Source organism: Nelumbo nucifera, chromosome 6 (assembly GCF_055504915.1).
Source record: "Nelumbo nucifera cultivar China Antique chromosome 6, China Antique-T2T, whole genome shotgun sequence".
NCBI lineage: Eukaryota > Viridiplantae > Streptophyta > Magnoliopsida > Proteales > Nelumbonaceae > Nelumbo > Nelumbo nucifera.
In genome coordinates, this window is record NC_142654.1 from 61911111 (window position 1) to 61927179 (window position 16069).

The window sequence follows — 16069 nt, forward strand, 5'->3', positions numbered from 1 at the left end:
TGACGTTTGTTAAAGGTATATTGCAAGTATGCAGGACCCACAAACCATCGCTGACTGGACGGTCCAACCATTCGGATTGGGAATCATTTAGACAACTGGTTTCGTTTTACCCCAAACCCAGTTTTCGGCCAAAAACCATTAAATTGCTCAATAACCTATTGGCACAGACGGTCAAATTATCGACCCGTTAATTCAAACCAAATAATTGAACCGTTAATTCAAAAATCAATGGCAAGAACGGTTCCAATTCTGAGTCGATTTGTAAAACATTGGTCTAACTTACATTGTGGTGGTGGTCTGGCGGAGTTTGCAAGTAGGGCAGAGTAGGAATGGAAAGGGTATAGACATGGAGAAATGATAGAAAAGAAAAGAACAAAAAGAAGGGAAGATGGATTTCGAAAAACAATCAAAATCAAAAGTGAAACAGATCGGCAATGCTCTGGCAACGAAATGTTCTTGTCATAGTATTGTCCCGTTCGCTTGCTACAACTATTGTTGGATTGAAATTGATGAAAGTTGGAGCATTGGCACCTTTGATGGTCACTTCTCACTGCTCTGCTATTGCTAGTTTGAATGAAGAAAAAAAAAAGGAATTGAGGTATTTGCTGATAGGATGCAATTTCATAAGCTCCATGAATTGAGATTGTCCCAACTCAAAAATGCTTTAATCAAAAGTTGGGTCACGTGCAATTACATGTGAATGATGAAACGGTAAAATTGGATTTAAAAAAATAATCACATACAATTGTAGGCCTAATGGTATGGTGTTATAAACGGTAGGAGTAGGGGTAGAATCAATGTTTCTAACCGGCCATTGCCTGGATGGTTGAACCACCACCCACTTGATTTTTTGGGTTCGGTTCTTATAAAATTCGGCATTGTTTTAAAAACCGTTGACTTGAATAGTTGAACTGTCAAATAGGCGACCTAGTCATTAGGTCGTGGGTTGCATACTAATTGTGTATGCAAATTTCGGGAGGTCATAACTTTGCACTCTGATATCTGATTGAGGTGATTTTTTTTGGGTAACTTTTCAAGATCTGTATCTCAATGCGTCAAAAGCCCAACTATTTTCATGAAAAAACCATTTTTTAGCCTCAAATTGCAATTTTTAATATTTTTATACATAAAAAATTAAAAATTAAATTAAAGACATAAATTAAATATAAAATAATACATATATGATGTATAAAATATAATTATACATTATTTATTGATAAAATATGTATTTATACATACATTGATAAAATATGGGAGGACATCGGGCTGATGCGTGTCCAGCCAATAGCTACCAGCTGGGATCCACTGCGGTGTATGCAGGGCTACAATGCAGATCTCGCGGGCCCAATCGTGGGATGCCACATGGCCTTGCCAGACGACCAGGTCCTGCCCCTCGTACAGCTCGTATCTGGGCCATCTAAGCCCAACTACCTCCTGGCGGCTCCAAGTATAAATACAGAGTAACCCCCACAAGGTAAGGGATCTGGAACCTAAGAGACTCTTGGTATTCCTATTACTGGGGACCTAGTGATCACGAGTGACCATGTCTGAGCCCTCATCCGCACCGGACTCCCTTCTCCTTGTGCGCATATACTAACTTGACTGTCGGAGTCTTCACCTCGGGTCCTCACCCGAGGCCTCTGACATCTTCTCTCTTGCAAGGCACCCTCCCCTGCTTCTTTTGGACATCTCATATGTGCCTCTACGGAACCTCTCCTCGACCACTAGTCCTCGATTGGTAGCCTTCAGCCTCTTCAGCCCTCCGAGAGACAGCACACCTTGGCCACTAGCCTTCGGCCTCGCCGGTCCTCGGTGCCTCGAGTCTAGGGGTGATCATTTCAGCCCGGCCTGCACAAGCTCGACCTGGAAATTCTGGGCTTGGGCCTGGGTTTTGTGTTCAGGCCCGACCCGGGCCCGGGCCCACATCAGTTCTAGAAATTTTAGGGTCGGGCTTGGGCTTAATACCTCAAGCCCGGCCCGACCCACATATATTTAAACTTACGCATTGTGTGTAATGTATACATGTTATTATATATTTTATATATAAATATTATAACATGACATGTATAATTTATATTATATAATGTATAGAATAAGTTTATATGCATGTTATATCATTTAATATATAGATATGTAATGTTTTATATATGAGTGACATTGGCTTGGAATTAGGCCCGACTCGTATAAACATGGGCTACGACTTATGTTTTAGGCCCGAAACCCCAGGTCGGGCTGGGCCTAGGCCTAAGCTATAGCCCTTATCATAAGTTCAAAGCCTGGCCTGACCCATGATCACCCCTACTCGAGTCCCTCGGTTCATCCTCGGATCTCGGGAGTGAATTTACAGTGTTTTCCTTGGCCAATCCGAGCGACAACAATTGGCGCTGTATGTGGGAATGTTGTTAAGACATTCCCCCAATAACCTCAGATCTAAAAGAACTCTCCTAATTTTCGGTCGACATGGTATGAAGAACCATGAACGCTCAGAACCTGGTCACTAATGAGTAGTTCCAAGTCCGTCTGAACTACCTCACCCAACGCGTGGAGCAAGTCTACCCCTGGGTAGGAGGTCCCCTCGAGATGACCGCCCCACCGGGGCGTCAGGACATCAGGGCTAGCGCGAGTCTACGGAGCTACTAGTCCTCGACCCCACTGACCCTCAGCGGGCCGATCCCTCAGAGTCAGGGAGTAGCCGCCTCTTCAGCCCATCATAGAGAAACATGAGACCTCTCTGCCGAAGGGAGGAGAAGCCAGCACAATCCGACAACAACCGTCATCCCTCCGAGTAGTTCAGCCACCATAGTGCCCACTTAAGGGCAGAGGGCCAACATTGTGCCTCTCCCCCACAAATCTTAGACCTCCACGACATCCTAAATGACCGCCGCACTAGGCGGGAAGCACATGATCTCGCCTCAGAGCACTCTGGGGTTTGCACCGAACTCTGTCGAGCCCGTGAAGACAATGATGGGACATAGGCTCCACCCTACCCTCGGATTGCAGAACTACGAGCCGAGCTCGGAGCCGTCAAGGACGAGCTCCGTCAAGTTAGGGAGAGCCGAGATGACGCCTTGGCCGGCTAGAGCAATCCAACGGGGAGGATGGACGCCTTCACCCTAGATATCATCTCCGAGCCGCTCCCCCAGCACTTCAAAGCTCTCACGTTAAAGATGTACGACGGGAACACAGACCCTGATGATCACTTGGAAAGCTTCCGAGCGCTCATGATATTGTATGGGTATTCTGATGCACTAACGTGCTGAACTTTCTAGGCCACTTTCAAGGGGACCGCCTGATGGTGGTTCTCTAGTCTTCTGCCTCGGTCGATTAGCTCGTGGGAATAGTTTGACAACCTATTCCTCGCTCACTTCATCAATAGCAAACGTTGCCAAATGAGCGTGGTCTTGCTGATGTGCATTAAGCAGAAATAGGGCGAAAGTATGCGGTCCTATATCGGCCGCTTCAAAAAAGAAGAGCTCGAGGTCCGAGACCTCGACCCCATGGTCTCCATGCACGCCGCTATAAATGGATTCCACCCCGATTCGACCCTGAAGTGCTCGGTTGCCAAGACCCTGCCGAAGACAAAGATGGAATTCCTCAAGAAGGCCCAAAAGTACATCGCAGCTGAGGAGGCTTCGGCTGGAGACAACCAAGAAAGGGAAGTCGAGCGTAACAATGGACCCTTGGAGAAGAAAAGGAAGAGCGGAGACCACCGCAACAACAACAGCAAGGACAACAAGAAGCCACTGACCTCAGCCTTGGCTTACAATCAATACACGCCACTCAACTCCACTCGAACCCAGATACTGATGTAGGTTGGCGAGGAGAAATTCGTGAAGTGGCCCAAGAAAATGAAGAGGAACCCCAAGAGGGAAAACCCAAAGAAATATTGCAAGTATCACAGCGGCACCGGCCACGATACCGGTGACTACTATGAGCTAAAGAATGAAATAGAGTCCCTCATCTGCCGTGGGCACCTCAAGTAGTTCGTCTGAGGTGAGGCCGATGCCTCATCCTCCCAGCAGCAACAACATCAGCAGCAACAACACCAACAAATAGCCGACGCCATTGACGCCATTGCCAGGGGCATGACATCGGGCAGGGTATCGACCTTAGCCAGCAAGACCTATGTCAGGCAATTGAACATCTAGGGGCTTTCCCCCAAGAAGCCAAAGCACTAGGAAGCCCTCGCCTTCACAGACGAGGACCTAAAGGGGGTCACAGTCCCCCACGCAACGCCCTCGTGATCTCGGCCATCATAGCCAACTTCGTAGTAAAGAGGATCGTAGTTGATAGTGGCTCCTCGACCGACATCCTCTTCTACAAAGCATTCGAGAAAATGAAGCTAGCGCCCGAGCGCCTCCAACCTGCCAACGTCCCACTTGTCGGCTTCTCTAGAAACATGGTCAGACTGGAGGGAAGAATCACCCTACCTGTCATAGTAGGGACCGAGCCACGACAAGTGACAAGGATGAATGAGTTCCTAGTCGTGAGAATCGGCTCGCCCTATAACACAATCGTGGGGAGGCCAACCCTCCACACACTCAAGGCAGCCATGTCCTCCTACCACCTCGCCCTCAAGTTCCCCACCAAATATGGCATCGATTGGCCCTATAACGCAATCTGCCAGTGTTATGTGGCAGCGCTGAAGGGCAAGAATAAAGAAGCATTGCCACTAAAGGGCCTCGACCTCAGGGAGGAGCCAGCAAGTTGAGGCCAACTGGCCGAGGACCTCATCTCGGTTCCCCTAGACGAGGTCAGGCCCAAGAAGACAGTCTGCATTGGATCCAACCTTCCCCTAGAAAGCCTATCCGAACTAGCTGAGCATGGACCTGAGCTCTAGGCCAATTCAGCAAAAGAAGAGGAACTTTGCACCGGAGTGTTGGAAAGGCCATAGGAGAGGAAGTTGACAAGTTGCTTGATGCCAGCTTCATTCGAGAGACTTTAACCGAGCATGCCCTAAGGACAATTTTCCCTTGCCAATGATAGGTCACCTTGTTAATGCCATTGCAGGGTATGAGCTACTTAGCTTCATCGGATGCCTTCTCCGGATATAACCAAATAAAGATGCACCCCCAAGACGAGGAGAAGACCTCATTCATCACTGAGCACGGTACCTGTCGCTACAAAGTGATGCCCTTTGGCCTCAAGAGCGCAGGGGCTACCTACCAACGCCTTGTCAACAAAATGTTCAAGGACTAGATGGGGAGGAACGTCAAAGCCTACGTGGATGATATGGTAGTGAAGAGCTTGAAAGCTGAAACACACACCTCAGACCTGGCCGAGACCTTCGATACCTTACGAAGATTCAACATGAAGCTTAACCCTAGCAAGTGTGCCTTCGGCGTCACCACGGGAAAGTTCTTAGGCTTCATCGTCACTCAAAGAAGCATTGAGGCTAACACTGACAAGATACAAGCCGTATTGGAAATGGCGCCACCTCGGTCGGTGAAGGAGACCCAAAGCCTTACTGGCCGGATAGTTGCCCTTAATCGCTTATGTCGAAGTCGGCTGACCACTGCCTTCCCTTCTTCCGAGCCATTAAGAAATTAAAAGATTTTCAATGGATGGAGGAGTGCCAACGTGCTTTTGACGAACTGAATATATACCTCGCCTCACCTCCCCTCCTTGCCCGACCTACACCAGGAAAAATCTTGTATTTGTACTTATCAACTGGGGATGAGGCTGTTAGCTTGGTATTGGTAAAAGAGGGTGGGACACAAAAGCTGATATAATACGTCAGTAAGGTCCTCTAAGATACTGAGACCAGGTATTTCGAGGTGGAGAAGTTGGCCTTTGCCTTCATAGTCTCGGCCAAGAAGCTTAGGTCGTACTTTCAAGCCCACACAATTGCGGTCCTGACAAACCAACCCCTTAAAGCCGTCCTCACCAAGCCTGAGACCTTGGGGTGTTTGATCAAGTGGGCCGTCGAGCTCTTCGAGTTTGACATCCAGTATCAGTCGAGGCCCACAATCAAAGCACAAGCTTTTGCAAATTTCGTGGCATAATACACATTCAGTTGAACCCTCCGCTGAGCCCCCGAAAATGAGATAGAAGAAGGGAATAGGTCGGATGAGGAAGCCCAACCTATGTGGAAACTCTTTGTTGATAGGTCGTCCAATGCCAAAGGAAGTGAAGCAGGCCTTATACTCCTCACCCCAGATGATGTTGTAATAAAATACGTGCTGAGGTTTGACTTCTTGATGTCCAACAATGAAGCCGAGTACGAAGCCCTCCTCGCCGGACTGCAACTCGCCAAGGACCTCAGCTCCCAACATATCGAAGTTTTCAGCGACTCGCAACTAGTGGTGAATCAAGTCAATGGCGAGTACGAGGCCAGAGAACAGAACATGGCCAAATACCTCACCAAAGTTCAAGAGCTAGCTCACCACTTCCGACTCTTCTCTCTGCAACAAGTTCCGTGAGCCGAGAACACAAGAGTCAACGTCCTTTCTAAGTTGGCAAGCACCTCGGACGCAGCCCTTGGTCGCACCGTCCGCATAGAAAAACTACCTTGGTCATCTATAGAAGAAGCCTAGATCCTCTCGGTATCTTCAGGAGGGATGCCGAGGCCATGGAAGTGGTGGTGCAGCGCATGGCGGAAAAGAAGCTGGACCTGGAGCACCAGGTCGAGTATCTTCAGGAGGATATCAGGGAGAGGACTCAGATCTTCTCTCAAGGCATCGAAGACGCGAAGAAGAAGGCTGTCAGCGATTACATTGCTTCGCCGGATTTCGATGACCTGATGGTAGACTCCTACAGGAGGGGTTTCAAGCTAAGTCGGTGGATGATCCGGAATACGTACCCCGACCTCGATACCAGCGCCATATCCACTTCGCGCATCACTCCGGAGATGGCTAATGCTGCGGATGCCAAACCAGACTCCGAGGGGGAGGCAGGTCCTTCGGGCGTTGTCGGAGAGGCTTCTGATAACGATGAAGTAGCCCCGGGCTTGTGAAATGAAATGAAATGAAATGTCCCTTTTTTTTATATGTACACATCTGTTTTGAAATGAAATGTCTTTTTGTTCATGTACTGGTGTCTTCGAGCTATATTTTTTGCCGAACTGACCATTTCGGTCCTTCAGTTCGTTTTATGAAATGACTTCGGCGTACTTGCCTTGGTGGCCTATAGATAGTACCTTCTCAAGTTGACAACGTTCCATGCTCGGGGTACTTGTTTCCCTTCTAGGGTTCCGAGCTCGTACGCTCCCCCACCGAGTGTTTTCATTACTCTGTAGGGTCCTTCCCAGTTTGGTCCAAGTTTCCCTACGCCGGGTTCGGGCACCATGACCTTACGGAGAACCAGGTCGCCGACGCGGAAGTTCCTCTTCTTTACTCGCGCGTTGTAGTACCGAGCTACCTTTTGTTGGTAAGCCGCAGTTCGGATGTGCGCGAGGTCTCTCACTTCGTCCAGTAGGTCGAGGTTGGTGCATAACTCGTCCTCGTTTGTCCGTTCGTCATACGCTTCTAGTCGCAACGTAGGCACATCGATTTCCGCCGGGATCACTGCTTCGGTGCCGTAGGTGAGGTTAAAGGGGGTCTCACCTGTGGCGGTCTTTTCCGTGGTTCGGTGTGCCCATAAAACACTTGGTAGTTCGTCTGCCCACAAACCTTTAGCTCGGTCCAAACGCCCTTTCAGTCCGCGGAGGATGGCTCTGTTCATTACTTCTGTTTGGCCATTTGCCTGCGGGTGTGCGACCGATGTGAAGTTCTGACTAATTCCCATACTTTGGCACCATTCTTGGAACTTGATATCTTCGAACTGTTTGCCGTTGTCGGAGATCAGTACCCGAGGTAGCCCGAAGCGACATACGATGTTCTTCCAAAAAAAGTTTTGTATATTTCGGGCTGTAACTATTGCTAGGGGTTCGGCTTCTATCCACTTTGTGAAATAATCTACTGCCACCACTAGGAATTTTCTCCCGCCTGTCGCTGGTGGGAATGGCCCCAGGAGGTCGATGCCCCATTGGGCGAAGGGCCATGGATTGGTGAGGTATTTGAGGTCGGCAGCGGGCTGATGATGGATGCTGGCATGCTTCTGACACTTGCCGCATTTTCTGACGAGCTCGATTGCCTCTGTCTTCATCGTTGGCCAGTAGTATCCTTGTCGACGTGCCTTTTGGGCGAGGGCTCTGCCCCCCATGTGTCCGCCGCACAAGCCTTCATGGATGTCGCGGAGTACCAGCTCGGCTTCGGCTGGGCGCAAGCATCGCAGATAGGGGAGCGTGTAGGATCGTCGGTACAATCGTTCGTCTATCATGACGTATTTGGCTGCCTGGCGCTGCACCCTTTTGGCTGTGTTGCGGTCCGCGAGGAGGGTTCCGTCTAACAGGAAGCTCGTGAGTGGGTCGATCCAGCTCGGCTCTGCTTCGGTGACGGGAGCGACCTCTTCTGCCCCATCGAGAATGCTGGGCCGAGGCAAGTCCTCTACGTACACGGTTCTCCTGGCGTTGTGGCTCGTGCTAGCCAGTCGGGACAGGGCGTCGGCCTCAACGTTCTCTGACCTCGGGATTTGCTTGATGAAGTGTGATTGGAAGTTGAGCAGAGCTTCCTTTACTTTTGCTAAGTACGCAATCATAGTGAGTTCGCGTGCTTCGTACTCGCCTGTAACTTGGTTGACCACGACCTGGGAATCACTGCAGATAACCATGTGCTTTGCTCCGACCTTGCGCGCTAGGTTTAGCCCGGCTATCAGTGTCTCGTACTCCGCCTCGTTGTTGGATGCCGCGAACTCAAAGCGTAGTGCGTATTCTAGTTTCGTTTCGCCCGGGCCGCGTAGCACTATTCCAGCCCCGCTTCCTTGTTGGTTCGAGGAGCCATCTACGTGAAGGATCCAGGGCTCCTCATCCCAGTTCGCGCTTGGTCTAACCAGGAGGGAAGCCACGCTGGCTGCTACTTCACGGGGTTCGGACTCGTTTGGCTTGGGAGCTCCGAGTTCGCCTGACCTGGGGATCTCGGGCTCGACCAGCTCAGGGGCTTCGGGGTTGAACGTGCACTCTGCGATAAAATCTTCCAAGGCTTGGGCCTTGATGGCAGTTCTTGGCTTGTACTGGAGATCGTACTCGCTGAGTTCGATGGACCACTTCGTCAGCCGGCCGGAAACCTCGGGTTTGAGTAAAACTTGTCTCAGAGGTTTGTCGGTCAGGACGATGACGGTGTGGGCCTGGAAGTACGGGCGGAGTTTCCGTGCTGCTACCACCAGGGCATACGCTAGCTTTTCTATCTGCGGGTACCTTGTCTCTGCTCCCTGCAAGACTTTACTAACATAATATATGGGTCGTTGGACCCGGTCTGCCTCCTTTACTAGTACCGAACTGACCACCTCGTCGCTAGCCGAGAGGTACAGCTCTAAGACTTCGCCTTCCTCGGGCCGAGCTAAGGTTGGCACATTGGCGAGGTAGCCTTTTAGCTCGTCAAACACGAGCTGACAGTCTTGGGTCCATTCGAACCCTTTGCCTTTGATTGCTTTGAAGAAGGGTAGGCAGCGATCTGCCGATTTGGACATGAAGCGGCTTAGGGCGGCTATGCGGCCGTTTAGCCTTTGGACTTCTTTTATTTTCCGAGGTGGTCTCATATCTAGGATGGCTTGTATTTTTTCTGGGTTGGCCGTTTAGCCTTGTGTGTCACCCCTCTTTTTGCTGCGGCGAGCTGCACCGCGGGGTCTAACCGAGGTATCTGTAAGCATGCCTCGTTGAATCGTTTGATGTAGCCCCGTATGGGTTCTCCTTCCCTTTGGACTACTCCGAAGATGCTTTCCTCTGCTCTGGGGCACCGTTTGCTAGTGACAAAGTGTGCAGTGAAGACCTGCACGAACTGAGCCCAACACTTTATCGATCCGGGGGCCAGGTTCCTGTACCAAGTGCGGGCTACCCCCTTGAGGGTGGTGGTGAAGGCCACGCACATGCATGATTCGTTGGCTCTGGCGAGGTGCATTTGGGACTGGAAAGCGTCCACGTGGTCGTTGGGGTCGAAGGAGCCGTCATACTTGTCCAGGGGCGGGAGCTTGAAATCTCTGGGCAAGGGGACTGCCAGGAGTTCTGAGGCGAGGGGGGAAGGAACTGAGAGAATTGGGGCGACTCCTACCTCGTCCGAGCTCCTCTCGCCTTTGCCTCTGAGCTCGGATAGAACGCGGGTGGCAGTTCGTCGACTTCGATGGCGCCTTCGCTGCTGAGTGGGCCTTGTACTGGCGCTGCTGGCCTCCATGTTGCCGAGCTCGATGGGCTCGGAGTGCTGGTAGTCCGCTGCTGCCAGTGCGCCGAATCGGTTTCCCACCAGTGGGGACTTCGGTTTGGAGACCCGAGGTGTTGACCTCGCGGGCGAGGTTCCTGATCCGCCTGCGAGCCGCGAGGCGGGGATGACTTTTCTTTCTCTCCGGCCTAGGGACGAGGCCTGGCTGTTTAGGGGATTCTGGGGCTTGGAGGCCTTTCCTTGGTGGAGGCGCCCATCCTGCGGAGAGGCCTTTACTGGCTTCGGGGCAGGGTGGCGAGGTGGAAGTAGTGGTTGGTTCGGTGTCAGTTGGGGGAACTGCTGCTGATAGTGGTATTGGGAGAGGTTGTGCAACACTTGGTGCTGGTGAAGCTGGTGTTGCTGGAACTACTGCATTTGGGCTTGCATTGCCCGCATGCATTGCATTAAGTCGTCCAACCGATTTTGGCTAGCTGCCAGGGGGACGGCGGTTGGTTCAGTGAAGGTAGTCTCGATGGGAAGAGGGAAGGGGATGTTTGCGGAAGGTAGGCTTACAGGTGCCACTGCTTGTGGCGTAGTCAGATTGGGGATTCCATCCACCGTGAGGGGGATGGTGAACTGCCCAACACACACCACGGGAACTTGGAGCTCTTCCCCGGTGGTGTTTGTCTCTGTGTCGCGTCCGGCGTTGCTGGATGAGGCCATGAGTAATGAGTTTTTCAGAGAAGAAGGAAAGGGTATGAAAGTTTTGGAGGGAGGCTTTTTGAAGCATTTCCCACAGACGGCGCCAATTGATGATGCACAATCTGGCCGGTCTTAGCTGTCGATGATCTTGCCTCTGAACTGAGTAACGGGGACCTGAAACGGAAGGAGAAGAGAAGCTCCGGGGAGAACCCGGCATAAGGGCTCCGAAGCTCAAGTTAGAATCCTTCAAAGGCAAGAATAACCAGATAGCGCGAAAGTTAGCATACCTCGTTCCTGGGGGTAGAAGCCTTTTATAACCACCTCGCGCACTCACTTCCAGGCCTCCGTCAGGTCGGGCATGATTACTTCTGAACTCCTGCCAGTTCGGGTGTCATTTCCTCTGGCCGGACAGAACCGCCACTGTTCCTTTTGTCGGAGCCGTCTCTGCGGCAAGTGACGACAATTGCAGGTGGCGGTGGCAGGAAGCCGTTTGAAATGCGGCTGTCAGGCGTCAGATCCCAAATCAGTCAGGTGCGTTGCCCTTGGATACGGACGTCCTTGGTGTCGGGTACGTTAGGCTGGCCTGGTGCTTTGGAAGTGAAGTGTTGGAGTGGCGAGCGAGGTGCCTTGAGTTCGGTTTGGAGTGTTCCGAGCTGCCATGGGCCAGCTCGGATCAGCTTTGTGAGGCTTGGGGCCCAGTATAGTTCGTGCTCCTTACAGGGAGCTCGGGTTCTCAGTAGGGAGCTCGCTCTTAACTGGGAGCTCGGGGTCCTAGTAGGGAGCTCGGATTTAGGGAACTCGGTTTTTAGGGAACTCGGGTTCTTACTTGGGGAGCTCGGACCCTTAACAGGGAGCTCGGGCTCCTAGTAGGGAGCTCAGACTTAGGGAACTCGGGTTCTTGGGGAGATCGGACCCTTAACAGGGAGCTCGCTCTTAATTGGGAGCTCGGGGTCCTAGTAGGGAGTTCGGACTTAGGGAGCCTGGGTTCTCTTAGGGAGCTCGGACCCTTAACAGGGAGCTCGCTCTTAACAGGGAGCTCGGGCTCCTAGTAGGGAGCTCGGGTTCTTACTTAGGGAGCTCGGGCTCCTAGTACCGAGCTCGGACTTAGGGAGCTCGGACCTTTGACAGGGAGCTCACTCTTAACGAGGAGCTTGGACTAAGTACAGCGGTCTGGAGTTCGGGCTCGGTAGTGAGTTTGGACTTGCTTCCGATGTTCGCTTTGGGTGCTCTACTGTCTCGAGCTGCTTGCCTTTGCCACGTGTCAGGCGATCGCGAGGTCGGGCCAAATTTCCCTTCATCACTAGTCATTGACAATGCAAAACAATTTGACAACGCTAGGTTTTGGGAATGGTGCACCTCCCTCGGCATCAAGTAGCAATATACCTTGGTAGGCTATCCCCAAACAAATGGCCTCGTTGAGGTTACCAACAAAACTATTTTGGACGGACTGAAGACTAGGCTTGACCGGGCTAAAGGCCTATGGGCTGACGAATTGAACAGCGTCCTATGGGCATCTTGGACTACACCTCGGACAGCCACGGGAGAGACCCCGTTCAGCCTCACCTACGGTACCAAAGCGGTTATCCCAGTAGAGATTGGCCAGTCGATGCTCCGGATCAAAGCGTACGATGAATCCGGGAATAGTGAAACACTTAGAATGAACCTAGACCTATTGCAAGAAGCCCGGGAACAAGCGCAAATCAGGGTGGCTGGCTACTAACAATGGGTGGCCCACTACTACAACTTAAGGGTAAAAGAAAGACACTGCCGAGAAGGAGATCTCGTCCTCAGGAAAGTTATGATCCCCGAGTCCGGCGTAGGAAAGCTCGGCCCCTACAGAGTCAAGCAAGTCATTGGCCCTGGTACCTTTCGCCTTGAGCACTTAGATGGAAGACCCATCCCTCAGACGTGGAACTTGGAGAATCTTCAGATGTATTACTAGTGATTGTAAACTTTAGTGGCCAAACAATGAATGTCTAATGCAAAGTTCCTCTTTGGTTCAAATCCCAGCGCGTGTTATCACTAAGTCCCCAGGATTCCTCGGCTTCGCGACTAGCCGACGCGCACAACCTCCTCTGAGGACTATGTACTCAGGCCGAACCGTCGTCAAGGCATACAGCTCCCTTCGAGCCAATAACAAACACCCAACTCCAACACCTCGTGAAGCATGAATGTGCTAGGGTGGCCAAGGCATTGCACACCTCACCACCAACTTCGGTGGCAAATGGCCCCTCAGTCCCCAGCACTTAGCACGATAGTAGGAAATGTGGCAGCCCCTGGTTACCTGGGTAGTATGCCTCAGCCTGTGACCCCAACCATCTCGGCAAGTCACGTTGGCTTCGCCTAAGCAAGCACTTGGGGATGAAGTAGGCCAGGTGAGCTACACCTCGGTCGCACATCTCTGCCTTGGCTTCCCCTATCTCGGTAGGCCACCTCGGCTTCACCTGAGCAGACACTTGGGAGGAAAGTAGGCCAGGCGAGTTGCACCTCGGTCGCACAACTCTGCCTCGACCTCCCCCCCCAATTACCTAAAGCGAGTTCTTAATGAACCGTTATAAGTTATTTTTTGCCTTGTCATCTCTTCGAAGGAAGGGGTAGGGACCCCTCGGTAAAAGAGAGAGAGAGAGAGAGAGAGAGAGAGCATTACATACAAAAAATGCTCTTCGTTCATTCATTTCATCAAGTATAAGCATTTACAAAAGTTTTTTTTTTCTCTTTGGCCTCAAAGGCCAAGCACATACACATCAAAAAAGAACAAAGTAAAAACAACACAAAAGCACAGAAGCAAGAAGCCAGCTACGCTTCACCGCCAGTAGGAGGGGTAGTAGAGTCCTCGGCGCTGTCAGCAACGCTATGGAGGACCTCACCAGTCCCTTCAGGAGTGAGGGAATCCGGGTACACCTCCAACTCGTCTACCTTGAAGTCAGGCATCATCTTCAGGATCACCCTTTTAGTGTCGTCGATGCACTCTGGGTAGGACTCGGACGCGTAGTTTGCGAGGCACTTTTGGCACTCCGCCGTATGCTTCCAGATCTGGACAGCCTCTACTGCCCGTACCTCAGTGCCCGCTGCCTGCATCTGGATCTCCAGTGTAATCTTGTCGAGGCGAGCCCATTCCTCCTCGAACCTCTTTGGGGCCTCCTTCGCATGGCTAAGTCGAGCCTTCTTTGCCTTCAAATCATCCTCCTGCGTTTTTCGGAGCTGCTTCTCATCCTTCAGAGCCAAGGCAGCTTCATCCCGACTGCTCTCTGTCAAAACTACCCTCAGTTGGAGCTTCTCATTCATCTTCTTGACCCTTTTGAGGTAGTCATGGAAGAGCTCCACTTGGCCCCAAGACCGACGAAGTAACGGTAGACCTGCGCCAAATATTATCAGTAAGACGAACATAACTCAAGAAATGACGAAGTACGAGAGATGGGAGCTTACCTCGGCCAAGAAAGTTAGACCTTCATCATGAATGACCGTGGGGCCGGTCTGCATCATGTTGTATTGGTCCCTTGGAGGGACCACCCCACTCATCAGGGCCCTACCAACCCCCTCCTCGCTGATGGAGTCCCCCTCTTGGACTTGCCACTAGGGACGGAACACCCAGGTGAGGCGCTCTCCCTCCTCGGCCAGGTCCTATGCAGACGCAAGGGCGGATGAAGGCCCCACGGGACAGCCCTTTGTAGGAGGCTTCTTCATCACCGCGCCCTCAATAGGGCGCTCCTTGTGCGCTAGCTTCTTCGGTGGCTTGCTCTCGGTTGGCTTCCTCAATTGGCCTCTTCTTTCCCCCTTCGGCCGATCTCTTCCCTCGATCTCCTCGGCCAACGGGGACTTGTGGTGGGTTGACCTCCCTCGGAGGGACGGGCACCCGCTCACCCCTCGCGGGTACTCCCTTGGTAGGCCTCCTCGGCGTCTGCCCCACTAGCGTGTTGCCGCCTTGAATCTTCTTCCTTGCGCGAACACTCTCCAAAAGCATCTTCTTCGCATCCATGGGAACCTCTGCAAGCAAACAAAAAGGAGTCAGTAAGCCGAAGATGAAGGGAACATGTTAAAAGACTATGAGACCTCTCCTACTGATGGGGGTAGGGTTGAGCCCTGCAAACACCAAAGGGAGCTCCACCTCCACCAAGGGCTTGTCCCGAACTCTCCCCAGCACGAGTAGGTAAGCTATGGCAGCGGCCTCCTTGTCCCGAAGTGGGGGGGGGGGGGGCACCTCTCGATTGTCGTACAGGCCTCCCTACACCTCGACTTGAACGGCCAACCTTCGGGGCAGGAAATGTAAAAGAATTTGCCTTTCCAGTTATGGACGGACGAAGGGTTATCAACGGGTTTACCCCTCTGTGGATGAAGGTAATACATGCCAGCCTCAGAGGAGTGCTTCCTCGGCATGAACATGGCACGTAATAGCTTCGGCGTCAACTCCACGTCCTGAAGCCGAGACAACATTAACATGGCTATTATGGTCTCGAGGGCATTGAGGATAAGCTGGCTAATGATGATCTCGTACCACTGTAACAACTTAGAAATCAGGGGATGGAGGGGAGACCTAAAGCCGAACTCTAAGAAGTGTTGATAGATGCAAATCTCCCCTTCCTCAAGAGTCCACGACTGGTCACCAATGTCGGGTTCCCTAAGTGTATAGGACCGATGTATGTGGAACTGCCTGGCCAAAGACTTAACCTGGTCCACGTCTAGAGAGGTGTCAAACTCCGAACGTGGAAAACAATCCATAGTCACCCCTTAGCCAGCGTGCTCGACTACCACCCTAAAGCTGGGTTCAGGGACCGGCTCCCCCTCGTCCTGGGGGGACTCCTCAAGCTCCCTCGGCGTCACGGATGCGGTGCTTTCACAGGGAGGGTCATTGCCTCGGCAGCTGCCCTCGGCATCCCCGGAGGCTACCCTCCCCCTCAGCACCATCACCCCTTGCTGAGGAGAGACCTTGGCTGCCAAAGGTCCCAAGTTGGAACTAAGTGGGTTAGGGGTTCGAGGGGAGCTCCCTTTCGAGAGGTTGGGAAGTTCATAGTACTCGGGGTAAAAAATTGGAATAAGACATCGGTTCGAGGTGTTACCTAGATGGATGAAGGTTGAAAGTAACTAGACGAAGTGAGTTAGCCGAAGGCTCTGGAAGCAGAAATCACTCGATAGCAATGGCGCCTAGAGACAAACGACGAAGAAAAACGCGACTAAGGCCCCTATTTAAAGAAGAATGAACGACC